Raw genomic sequence first — 14066 nt, 5'->3', positions numbered from 1 at the left:
GAATGTACGCAGAGGACGGACAGAATGCTGCGTCCGTATCTGTGTCTGTAACGTTACTTGCAGTCAGCGTTACTTTTATCACCGTCATTTATTTTGAAAAATCTCCACACCCTTCACACTCCCCACATATTATTCCTCCTCCTCGTACCTGCTGCACTGAACTGTGAATGTCACACAGGCGTAAGTGGTATCGGTGCATTTGTATCGGATTACTTTTACGAGTATGAGTACACACACTGAGTATCGGAGCCGATGCCCGATACCACTGGTCTACAAGGAAAATGCTTCCAGAATAAAAGTAATGAAATTTTACCACATGAGAGTCACTGATAAAGAAAAGTCAAGTCAAAAATGCTGGTTGGCTGAACATTCCAAGATGCAGCCTTGGGTAAAAATGTGAAACTCAAGAATTAACGAGAGAATGGGTTTGACTCAAAAGGAATATTTGTCTCAGAGCTACAAGATCTACTTCAAAACACTGTCTGCACATTAGAATACATTCACTTTACAGGTTCTATTTAGTGGAAGATTTATAAAACTATTATATAAATGTACATAAACCAATATATATGTGTAATAACACTTAATCATATACCTTGAAAACATCAGCAAACCGGCACTTTTGTCATTTATTTTCCAATTAATCTTATTAAAATACATAACATTTAGCACATTTAATCTCTGAAGCAAATCATTTCTAAAAAATTGTAGACCAGTGTACTTGTATCGGTATCAGTGCATCCCTATTCGTAAACATTCGTGGAGGGAGCATGTCTTTTGGTTTGTTTGTACTCATTTGGAGTATACATCTTGGTTTTGTGAATTGAAATAGTTTAAATAAAATCATAGAGAAAAAATGTCAACATGAAACCCAACATCTGGTCCATTTGCTTACTTCCAATTTTTAATTTGTGCAGTCAGTCGAAAGAACGAAAAACAACTAATTTTTTGACTTGATTTGTACACGGATAATGAAATGACAAGCAATTTTTTTGTTTTCCAATTGTGGATTCTCAGTTGAATATGAAAAGAATGAATGATACACGGATTCCAGGGGACCTCTTGTGATTTCACCCCAGCATTTGCCAAATTAACTGACATCATACCATAGTCACAGCTCACTGTTAATAGACTCTCACATAATAACCGATGAGCCTGATGACAGATAGAAATTACCCCCATGCTGCCCTGCATGTCACCCTTCACATCCATCTCACTATCTTTTAAGATTTCACTCTTCTGATGGATTTTAGCCTGCTCTTTCTGTGAAGGGGCAGCCATGCTGTGTAGCGGCGTGAGCCTCCTGGATTTGCTGCAAAAATGCTGTCAGAACTTTCATCTATAATTGCATGCACACTGTCCATCATTCACAACTGAGAAAGAGGCAGAAAAAACAAAAATCAACCCCGACACAAATTCTGGTAATGTTGCCCCTGTATATCGCCACACTTGATGTGACATGAAACAATTAAGATGCGGTTGAAATGTAGACTTTCAGCTTTAATTCAAGGGGTTTAACAAAAAATAGTTCATCAACCATTTAGGAATTACAAGTATTTTAATAAAGTCTGTCCATTTTCTTAAAAGTAATTGGACAACTGACTGACAAGCAGCTTTGTGTCCAGATGTGGTCTGTTCTTAATTTATACTATGACAAATGAAGCAGATGAAAAGATCTGGAGTTGATTCCGCCTGGTAAATTAGTATCTGATGTGTTTAAGGCAAAATCAACAACTTGGTACATTCCTAAAAGAGAAACTGGTGAGTTTGGCGACATCAAAAGACCCTCAACATTACAGACGACAAATAAAGTGGATGATGACAGAATACTTTTGTTAGGGATGAAAAGAACCAGCCAAGTCCACAACCCATTTGAGGAGGAAGATGTGTCATTATCTAAGTCTACAATCAAGAAATGCCTTTACAAATGTAAATACAGAGGGTTAACAACAAGGTACAAACCACTTGTAACACTCAGCAAAACATTTAAACAAGTGGTGCCAGGCACAACAAACCCTGCACCTCGCACGTATTGTAGCTTATTTTGGCATCGATCCAGCTGATGTCATCATGTCTATGCATGTACTGATGTCAACATATCAATTGCCTCTATATATGTGCCAAGTTTGAAGTAAATTGGAACAAAATTGATGTTTTTAATAGACATTTGAAATTTCACCCATTATACAGGGGTTGGACAAAATAATGGAAACACCTTCACCTCAAGATGATAATGCCCCAATCCATACAGCTAGAATTGTTAAAGAATGGCATGAGGAACATTCTAATGAAGTTGAGCATCTCGTATGGCCGGCACAGTCCCCAGACCTCAACATTATTGAGCATTTATGGTCAGTTTTAGAGATTCAAGTAAGACGTCGATTTCCACCGCCATCGTCTCTAAAAGAGTTGGAGGGTATTCTAACTGAAGAATGGCTTAAAATTCCTTTGGAAACAATTCACAAGTTGTATGAATCAATACCTCGGAGAATTGAGGCTGTAATTGCCGCAAAAGGCGGACCTACACCATATTAAATTATATTTTGTTGATTTTTTAAGGTGTTTCCATTATTTTGTCCAACCCCTGTAGGTAAATGGGAGAAGAAAAAAGATTTTAAAAATTCATTAAAAAAATTTGAACTTTGGCCTACTTTTCCCAAAATGTAATCACATCTATTCTGGGTCACTAGCAATCTAAAAATATAAACCAAATTTGGTATGAATTCAACCTATAGTTTTGTTGCTACAGACATTTGAAATTTTGTCCATTATACGTAAAAGAGGAAAAAAAAAAAGATTTTTAAAATTCAGTAAAAATTGAAACTTTGACCCACTGTTCCCAAAATGTAATAAGATCTTTTCTGGGTCACTGGAAATCTATAACCCCAATTTGGTATGAATTCTACCAACATTTTTGCTGCTAGAGTGGTAACAAACAAACAAACTGAACCAAAAACAATACCACTTGTCTCCCCTTTGGGGGGCGGGGTAAAAAAAAAAAGCCTGATCAGTTTTGAAATAAGATTCTCTGGACATTTGAAACCAAGGGTAAATCATACTAGAAAAGTCTGGAAAAGGAAATGAACAGTTCATGATCCACAGCAGACCATGTCATGTTTCCATCATGGTGGACAGTGTTATGATGTGGACATGAATTACTGCAGTAGAACTGAGTGACTGGTGTTTATTGATGATCTGATGCTGATTAAAAGACGTTGCAGATGATTAATGACTCAAAACACACTGGTAAAGCAACCAAGAGCATTTGAAGATGAAGAAATGGGATGTTCTTCAGTGGATCTCAACCCAATAGAGCAGTTTTTCAGTTACTGAAACTAAACTGAAGGCACAAACACCCACAAGAAGTAGCACCTGAAGGCGACTGCAGTAAAGGTCTGGAACAGCACTTCTAGGAAACTCAGCATTTGGTGACATCTATGGGTTCCATCCTCATGTGTAAAACAGCCTTAATTTGTCTAATTACTTTCGAGCCTCTGAGAATGGAGGGTCTTTGTATAAAACGGTTGTAATTCCTTAGTGACTGATTTGTTAAAGCATTGAATTAAAGCTGAACGTCCCCACTTCAATCACATCCTGAATGTTTCATTTCAGATCCACTGTGGTATTGTACAGAGGCAACATTATAAAGTTTGTGACACCCTCCAAATATATAAGGACCTGACTTTACACTTGACCATGAACGTTTGTGTTTCTCAAAATATCGTAGGTCTTTTTTTCACATGTCAGGTGTCAAACATTCATGTCAAATCCGGCCCGCCAAAGGGTCCAGTCCAGCACTTGGGATGAAGTTGTGAAATGCAAAAATTACACTAATATATTAACAATCCTTTTAGTTCAGGTTCCACATTCAGATCAATTCAATCAGTAAAATACTATCATAATAATCTATAAATACTCACAACTCCAATTTTTTTCTCATAGTAAATGTAAACATTTTCATGTATTTACACTAAAACAAACTATAATTTCAAAAAAATGGGAATAACCTGAACAAATATGAACAACCTGAAATGTTTTAAGAGAAATAAGTACAATGTTAACAATTTTCTGCCTGATATTAAATGTTTCTGTGTATTTGTAGACCCGCTGTGATCTGTAAGTTATAATGAACATGTGGAAAAGATAAACTGAAGCATAACATTGTAAAAATTACCCATATTGTTTGAGTTTGTTCATGTTATTCACATTGTTTGAAAGGATAGTTTGTAGATGTAAACATTTTCATTGTTTAATAATTTTACTTTTTTCACTCTAAAACATTGAGAAAAGTTTGGAGTTGACATTATTTTATATATTATTATGTTATTATTTTACTGGTTCGGCCCACTGCAGATCAGATTTAGCTGAATGTGGCCCCTGAACTAAAACGAGTTTGACACCCCTGTTTTACACTATTGAATTTGGGATGGTAGATTCACATAGGATTAAGTTCACAGACAACCTTTGCATCTTTTTCAAATTATAAGATATCCCTAGTTAGCAATAGTCGTGTGCAAATAGGGCTTAAGAAGGCCAAAAGCAGGATTTATGTATTTATTCAATGCATTGTTGTGTCGGTTTCAAAGAATTTGACAGCTGAGATGAAACGATGCACACAAAAAAAAAGTATTTTGGCTTAGTCCCCCTTTACCAAACACACACTTTCTGAAACTTCCACGTCCTTGTGTGCCACAGCTTTTCCCAGACATACACATTTAGACCAGAGTATGGCAGATTATAAGAGGAAGAAATAGGATTGATATTTAGTCTCACCCCTATATGCATACATGCTGTTCTCTATCAAAACTAAACGCACACACTCAGGCTTTATGAGCTTCCAGTAGCGAATGCAAATGTGTTTGGAAATTGTGTTTTCTGATCTCAACAACATGCCGCGGCGTAATGAGTGACAGGCTAATTTATGAACAAGAAAAGAGGAATGCTAGCCCTGCCTCTTTCTGTGCTGTTCCAAGCCACCAGCCTCCTCAATTAGAGCTGGCTCTGCCAACCTGCTGCCGAGGCTCCACTAGGTAATGACTGGCAGCGGCAAAGGAGGCAAACAGCCATCTATCTTTCTATCTCTGTGCCTCTCCCTAAACCAACAATTTGCCTTTCTTGCTCTCTCAGTGCCCCGCTCTCTCTCTAACAGCTTTCACTCTCCTGCTTTTCTCACAAATACATCGGCTCCCTCTTGCTCTGTAAATAAAAAAGTAAACTCTCTCTTTACTTCTTCTTTCTCTCACACACTTGTATTTTTAACCCATAAAGACCCAAACATCCACTGGCAGCTAAAAAAATCTACTGATCTAAAATGTCGAAAACCTGTCGATCCATTAATTCTATCAACACGTGAATAATTGGTGTAAAATGCAGTTTGTCATCTTTTCATGGTCATCAGATATGACCCATTTGGATGTTCAGAGACTCCGACGTGAACATGGAAAAACCATCATCGTCTACAACACTGATTCACCAGTAAAATCTATGTACCTAGATTATGCTCAGTTAAGGATATATTTGCAAAATGAACACTTTGCACTTTATACACTACCTCATAATATTAAGTGCAATACATGCCTGTGGCCAATCAGACTTCCTCCCATTGCATTTTTGCACATGCACAAGTGTTTTTATACATAAGTCGTTTCTATTCTTTATCTTATTTTTATTATTACCTCCGCCAAGGAGGTTATGTTTTTGCCGGCGTTGGTTTGTTTGTCTGTCTGTCTGTCTGTGTGCAAGATACCGCAAAAAGTTATGGACGGATTTGGATGAAAATTTCAGGAAATGTTGATACTGGCACAAGGGACAAATGATTACATTTTGGTGGTGATTGGGGGGTCGGGTGGGGGGCACTGATCTGCCTTGGCGGAGGTCTGTGCTCTCCAAGTGCTTCTAGTTATACAAAAGTCTTTTCATGTACATATTGTTTATATCATAGATCTTATTGGGCTAAAAATCTCGGACCTCGAGTACCAAATTCCATGCCATCTTTTGTAAATGTGTGCTGGTATGACAATAAAACATCCGTGAATCCTTGATTTGCTGGAAAAGTCACTTTTTATTTAGTTTTCTCTGTTTTGATATAACCCTTGAATGACCTGTGTGTTTTCATGAACATCTAAATTAACCCATAAAGTCCCAAACATCCACTCTCGACCTAAACCATCTGCTGATCGGAAGTGTTTAATACCTATTGATCCACCAACTCTATCAATACATGTAAATAATTCAGGTAAAATACAGTTTGTCATCTTTTCATGGCCATCAGATATGACCCATTTGGATGTTCAGAGACTCTGCAGTTAACGTGGAAACACCGTCATCTTCTACAACATCGATTCACCAGTAAAAGCCATGGAGTTTGATCAGTGACAGTGGATGGACATACTTGTTTTATGCTGAATTACATGTAGGAAAATACATGATTTAAACTGAAAAAATACAAAATACAGATGATAGTATTATAATAAATGGAGATAAATCACTTAAAGAAAGTGAAACATAGAGAAAACATTTTTTTGGAAGGGCCACAAAAGTAGTACTGGGTCTTTATGGGTTAAATATAGGTAGTTAAATATGTGGAAATACATGGTTTACAGTGAAAAATGTAAAATGCAGAAGGCAATATTATGATAAATGGTTAAAAATCACGTAGAAAAGGTTAAATAGAGACAAAAATTCTTTTGGTAACAGCCAGAAAAGTAGCACTGGGTCTTCATGGGTTAAGTCACTCATCCATCTCTCTTTCTTTCCCCCCTCTCTTGATTCCTTTATCAAGTTGTTATTGGTATATTTATCCTCCCAACTCCCCCAAACACCTTTCACCATCTTCCTCTGACAAACAAACAAATGAAGTGAAAGCATCGAGAGCGAACGCCGTCCGAGCATAACGACTGGGCCGACTACCCGAGTGCCTGACAGAAAGTCTAAGTAAACAGGTGACAGAAAGACTGACAGCAGGTTGGAGGATCTCTGAGTGGGTGGACGGTAAGGGGTAAAGTAATTTGAAGATGGGTGGGCAACAAAGACAGATGCTGATGGGTGACAATGCCAGATGCCCAGTCCCATAAGAGCGCCTGAAAGCATCTCAGAGAGTGTGTGTTAAAGTGAAAAGACCACATTTTGGTGGTTAGTTTGTCAACTTACAGATGAGAATATTACTCTTGACAGATTGCTCACAGTTGCCATTATAGTAATAGTCCAAGTCAGTTTAACGGAGTCTGTCTCAAAACCAGTCAAGCATCACAAACGTGATAACATAAGAAAAAATAAGGAGTATTATTTGCTCTGAAATGCCTGTTTGCCATAAGTACACACATTCTTTACTCAAGCAGAAATATAGATTGTTGCGTAAAAATATACTAGAAGTACTGATTTTACATCTATATCACACTTTTAAACTCTGACAGCAGTCATTTTAGTCATTTTATATGAGATTTTTTGAGGTTAGCTGTTAATGTTTTAGCCCGCATTGGTATTTATTGATTATTTATTGTTGATTATTTAATGCATTTATTCGTAGTTGTTTCCAATGATCTTGTATTTGTACACTGATCTATGTTTGTCACGCTGCACTTTGGATGTGGGCTGATGTCTGTGGTAAGCTGCAAATGAATTGCCTGTATGAGATAAATAAAGTTTTTTGAATCTGAATCTTTACTCAACTAAAATTACAAAAGCTTTGAAAAAAAACTTGATGAGTAAAACTAAAAAATAGGCTTTTCTGTGCAGTCCAAGATGAGGTGATGCAAGTTTTACTAGAAAGAAAAATGAATAAAGATATGAGTTCCAATAATTGTACTATTTTATCATGTTTAGTCTATTTTTTTTAATTGTTAATAGTACAAATATATTACCATGTACTCTCTATTCTTTCTGTTTGTGTTTGTCGATTCATTTAATTGAACATACAGGTTTATAGTATATTTTTTAACATGTAAAACTTCATTCTTCTTCTATATAAGTAGCTTTTCTAGATGTACAGAACTGTGCAACTGTGTGTTTAGTAAAATTCAAAATCAACAAACATAATAAATACAATTTGGATATATATGATGCATGTAACAGCATTAAAAACAAAAGTTTCAGGGAAAAAACAGCGTCTACAAACCAAAGAGGTAGAATTTAATGTGAGCTCCCTTTCCACTTAACAGGTTTTTAACCCTTTTGTTCGGACAATATGACATTTATTGCATTAACCCATGAAGACCCAAACAACCACTGGCGACCAAAATCATCTACCAATAAACAATGTGTAATAACTTCTGACCCACTAATCCTATCAATACATATAAATAATTGGTGTAAAATACAGTTTGTCATCTTTTCATGGTCATCAGATATGACCCATTTGGATGTTCAGAGGCTCTGAAGTTACCATGGAAACACCGTCATCTTCTACAACATTGATTCACCAGTAAAACCCATGGAGTTGGATCAATGTCAGTGCATGGAGATACTTGTTTTATGTTAAATATTTATGTTTAATATTTTCTGAAAAGGTTACTTTTTCTTCATTTTTCTTTGATATTATGACAGTTAACTTTAATCTGAGCTTTTATGAACATCTACATGATCTTGGGTGAGGTTTAAATAAAGTTGTTCAACACGCCAAGTGCTCCTGGAGTTCTTGACCTGTGCAACTGAATCTCACATCATCCATGTCAGTATAAGTTCTCATGGACAACATCAAGATAACATCTTTTCTCTGTGGCCATGTCTTCCTCTCCTGTCTGCTCCGTCTTGTTATTTCGTTTATGTTGTAGTGTCAGTCATGCACGATATGTACTGAGCAAAATGTACATGGACTGGTCGCCTTGTCCTATCCATGAAGATTGAAATCGACAGCGGTTGCAAAGGTCTGCACATGTTTTTGCCTCAGTACAAGTCCCAATACTCTGGAAAAAAGTAGAATTATATCAAAGTAAAAGGTATTTCTACATGTTTCTGTACAAAGCTACTAAATCTTATAAAATCTATGTCGGTATTGGTTCACCAGGTCATTAAATAGACAATGCATTTTCTGTCTCTTGTGTATTTTGTGCTGTTTTGTCTTTTACTTCTCTACATCTGTCATTCATGATATGCTCTGCTCTATATGTAAAAAAAAAAAAAAAATTGTTTCTATTTGTTACCGTGCGATCCGTGTGGGTTGAAATTGAAGTACAGATATTCATCTAATAAAATAGCCTTGTAAAAGTAGAAGTACTGGCTCAAAACTGCAAAAAATACAAGCTCTGAATGGACTTGGGCCTAAATAAATAATTAACCAATTATTTATTTATTAAACTACATGGGTTTTGTTGCAGAACGGGCTGGTGATTCCACGTTCACTATAGAGCTGATCGTCCAAATGGGTCATATCTGATGCAGTTAAAAAAGCTGGCAAACTGCATTTTATCTGAATTATTTTATTGTATTAACAATATTAGCAGTTTAACCTTTTAAATCAGAAGATGCTTTTGGTCACTCGTGGCTGTTTAGGTCTAAGGTTAGGGTTAAAGCAGCTTAAATAAATAAAAACAAAATGTCTATCATAAATAAATAGCGGTAACTGGTCTATGATAAGGACAACACACTTAATTCATATCTATTAAATAATTATTATGTTTAAGAAGCCATTCATAACAACAACTTTTGGGTGTTTTTTTTTTCCCAAAATCCATTTGGCTGCCATCACTGTTTCCATTTTTTTAAATACAACAACTGGACTCAATAATCAATCACTACTGTCAAAGTTTTAATAATAAGCTGAATATACCTAGGTAGGATATTTCTTAAGTCTTTTACAGATGGAAGGTTGTAATGTCAATGAATAAACAGATCAATCAGGGTCTTCGGTTCATAGTTTTGGTGAAGCAGATGGAATTTTTCCTATCCAGACAAACCAAACATTGGTCTGACATGTGAATTATAAACTAAAGCCTTTATAAAACATTTATAAATGAGCTGTCATGAACTAAAAAAGGTGTGGATAAAAGGTATATGGTCAGGTACAGGGTTCTTCCCCTGTTTTCAGAGGGCTTAGGTGCATTTGTGTTGGTTATGGAGGGTTGAAATGATTTTAAGTCATTTATGTGATTGTTTCATCATATTTTCAGGAGAAAGTTGGCAAAGCTCACTGTACTTACAGTGAAAAGCAGAGGCAGCTGGTGCTAAACAACACTGGGAATGTGCAAGAGAAAATGAATGCAGCAGAACATAACTCTGTGTGGAGATCCAAATTTTTTGAAGTGTCAGTCAGCTGATGTGTGATGATGTGTCATAAGCCTTAAAGGGCTTCTATATAATATTGATATTCCAAACTTTCAACAGTGAAAGGATGGTGTGAACCAGAACACACTTAAGACCAAAACCACCAATGAATCAACACTATGTATCCACAGACTGTATCACTCACTGAATAAAGTATAAAGCTCACTGTCTACACCAGGGGTGTCAAACATGCGGCCCGGGGGCCAAATGCAGCCCGCCAAAGGGTCCAGTTTGGCCCCTGGGATGTTTTTGCCAAGTGCAAAAATTCCACAGTCTTGAATTGAATTAAGCAAACAAAATTTAGCTTGAAGAAAGGAAAAAATCTTGAATTAAGCCGTAAAAAAAAAAAAATCTTCAATTAAGTAAAAAAAAAAAAATCTTCAAATAAGCCAAAAAAAATCTTCAGTTAAGTAAAAAAATCTTCAATTAAGCCAAAAGATTCTCAAATTTAGCAAAAAATCTTGAATTAACCCCCAAAAAATCTTCAATTAAGTTAATGAAAATCTTGAATTAAGCCAAAAAAAAAAATCTTCAATTAAGTAAAAAAATCTTCAATTAAGCAAAAAAAATATTCTTCAATTAAGTAAAAAAAAAAAAAAAAAATCTTCAATTAGGCCAAAAAAATCTTCAATTAAGTTAAAAAAAAAAAATCTTGAATTTAGCAAAAAAAGTCTTCAGTTAAGTAAAAAAAAATCTTCAATTAAGCAAAAAAAAAAAAAAAATCCTCAAGTAAAAAAAAAAAAAAAAATCTTGAATTAAGCAAAAAAAAAAAAAATCTTCAATTAAGTTAAAAAAAATCTTCAATTAAGCCAAGAAAAAAAAAATCTTCAATTAAGTAAAAAAAAAATCTTTCTTTGTTTTAGTGCAAAAAATAACATTACATTATGAAAATATTTACCCTTACAAACTATCCTTTAACAATAAAATGTGAATAACCTGAACAAATATGAACAACCTGAAACGTCTAAAGAAAATTCAGCACAATTTTAACAGTTTTTCTGCCTGTTCCTCAGTGTTTAGCGTCTTTGTAGATCTGATCCATAATGCACATGTAGAAATGATAAGCTGAGGAATAATATTGTTAAAATTGCACTAAATTTTCTTAGATTTTTAATTTAAATTTCAGTTTTTTCAGTTTTTTTTTTTTTTTTTTTTTTTTTTGATAGTTTATAAAAGTAAGTATTTTCATAATTTAATGGGTTTTTTACACTAAAAACAAAGACAAAAAATTTGGAGTTCTCATTATTTATAGGTTATGTTATTATTTTTCTGGTCCGGCCCACTGCAGATCAAATTTAGCTGAATATGGCCCCTGAACTAAAATGAGTTTGACACCCCTGGTCTACACACATCTGTATTATGGTATCATCATGTTATCTTCTTCAAACTAAAACTCACAGATGCTTACAGTGACAGACAGTCAAAATAATCTTCATGCCCTGCATCAGCTGATAGTTTACATTATAGCGCTGTTAGCTTCGCTCTGTTTTTAGACAAAATATCCACAGTAAAACCACAAATCTCTGTTTTCTGTATGGTTTGTGTTGTCAGCAGCGTCACTGAAGATCTGTTCAATCGTCCAAACGAGGTGAGAACTGTCACAGTTAAGTCTGAACCGTGGATCAACAAACAGTTAACTTAGTAAAGATAATGTAACACTTATGGGTTTAGGTGTTACTCAATATTAGGAGGTTGTGGATGAAGAAGCACTATGCGGACAGGGAATAACTCCACAGGAAGAATATTTATCAGCCATCCACAGCTCTCACTTACAGGGTGGGGAAGCAAAATTTACAATATTTTGAAGCAGGGATTGAAAGACAGTGTATGACCAATTAGTTTATTGAAAGTCATGAGAATTTATTTGCCACGAGAAAATGTCCATAATAGAAAATGTTTTTATTCTATGTGTCCTCCTTCTTTCTCAATAACTGCCTTCACACGCTTCCTGAAACTTGCGCAAGTGTTCCTCAAATATTCGGGTGACAACTTCTCCCATTCTTCTTTCATAGTATCTTTAAGAAAGTTGACATTGCTGTGTGATGTTCTGTTGGTAGCATGTTCTAAAACGCCCCAAATAGAATAATCCAGAGGGTTTAGATCTGGGCTAGAAGGCAGCCATAAACATGATTCCCAAAAATTGCTAAAGTTGGATTTGTTGCTGTTGTCAACAAGTGTTTTGGTGTTCTTGTGTAAGATTTTAACTTCAAATCATATTTTACTGCATTTCTAACGGTCTTGATGTCTACCTCAAGTTCAATTGCCATTTTTCTCATGGATTTGGTTGGATCCTTTAGGATTTTGGATTTGAGAGCTTTAATAAAGCTTTGGTACGTTTTTTGTTGCTTCCTCCATTTCCAGACTTTCTCGTAATAGTTTTGCTCATAGTCATTCTCTTCTTTCCATTATAAACAGTCTTTATGGACACTCCAACTATTTTTGAAATCTCCTTTGGTGTGACGAGTGCATTCAGCAAATCACACACTCTTTGACGTTTACTTTCCTGATTACTCATATGGGCAAAAGTTTCTGAAAAGGTATGGATAATAGTGTTAGGTATGATTATGACATCAATATATGTTTGGTTTCAAAACAATTGACGTAGTGCCTGCTGAGAAAAAACAACTAAATGTTCATTGTAAATTTTGCTTCCCCACCCTGTATATTTGTACTCTCCCTGTCACATGACCTTCTCTCCCCACAGTATCCTTTTTGCCAATTCATTACAACAGTCCCAACAACAGAAACAATATAGATCCAGTTGAATTATACAAATAAAATTAACAAAGCAAAAATAAATCATCTTACAATAATAACATCCCATAATAACTTTATACCTTCATAAGCCTCATAATCAAACTCGCCCGTGAAGAAGAAACGCTGTACTTTGTAGATTTTCAATAAATCACAAAATAAATATAATAAATAATACAAGACAAAAAAAAAATTACAATAAATCACTTTTTCCTTCATTTCATCTCAGTTCAGGCACACAAGGTCACGAGGCAGGGGGAGGATAAATAATTTTCCAGGATAACTTAACCATTTCCAGAAAATTTGACCTTTTTTTTCCTCATTTTCCATATGTTTTCCATGACTGGAAATATGGTCAATCATTTTCCAGGTTTTCCAGGTTGACCAGGATATGTGGGAACCCTGATATAGCTCCTTAACCCATAAAGACCCAAACAGCCACTGACGACACAAACCATCTACTGATATAAACTGTTTAATATCTGTTCATCCATTAATCCCATCAATACATGTAAATATTTGGTGTAAAATGCAGTTTGTCATCTTTTCATGGTCATCAGATATGATCCATTTGGACGTCAGAGGCTCCATAGTTACTGTGGAAACACTGTCATCTTCTACAACATTGATTCACCAGTAAAACCAATGGAGTTGGATCAATGCCAGTGGATGGAGACACTTGGTTTTATATTCAGTCAACAAGATCTTTGCTGACAAAGTCACCTTTTCTTCATTCTTCTCAGTTTTGAGATAGTTAACTTTGAATTTACTCTCGAGTTTTCATGAACATCTACATGATATGGGAATTAAATATACGAAAATACATGATTTACACCAAGAAATGCAAAATACAGAGGATAATATTATGCACAAAATTGGTGATAAATCAGTTAAGAAAGGTAGAAACAGAGAAAAATTCATGTGGGAACTACCGCAAAAGTAGCACCGGGTCTTTATGGGTTAAATGTCATGTTTAAATGCACCCTTGCACCCCCTTTGAACCAGCTATCACCAGTCAAACATCTATCTGTATTTTTGTTCAACATTTAGATGCA

The 14066-nt window shown here is 35.3% G+C and overlaps 1 protein-coding gene across 2 annotated transcripts in view; it reads right to left on the bottom strand.

The window, feature by feature from the left end:
* The window catches only part of znf385c (zinc finger protein 385C), a 373618-nt gene that overhangs the window by 136562 nt on the left and 222990 nt on the right, over positions 1-14066 (bottom strand). The gene's annotated exons all lie outside the window — the stretch shown is intronic.

The sequence above is a fragment of the Sphaeramia orbicularis genome, chromosome 8 (genome assembly GCF_902148855.1).
Source record: "Sphaeramia orbicularis chromosome 8, fSphaOr1.1, whole genome shotgun sequence".
In the NCBI taxonomy this organism is placed as follows: domain Eukaryota; kingdom Metazoa; phylum Chordata; class Actinopteri; order Kurtiformes; family Apogonidae; genus Sphaeramia; species Sphaeramia orbicularis.
Note: the sequence above shows the minus strand (reverse complement) of the source record. Positions and strands in the feature narration are given on the sequence as shown.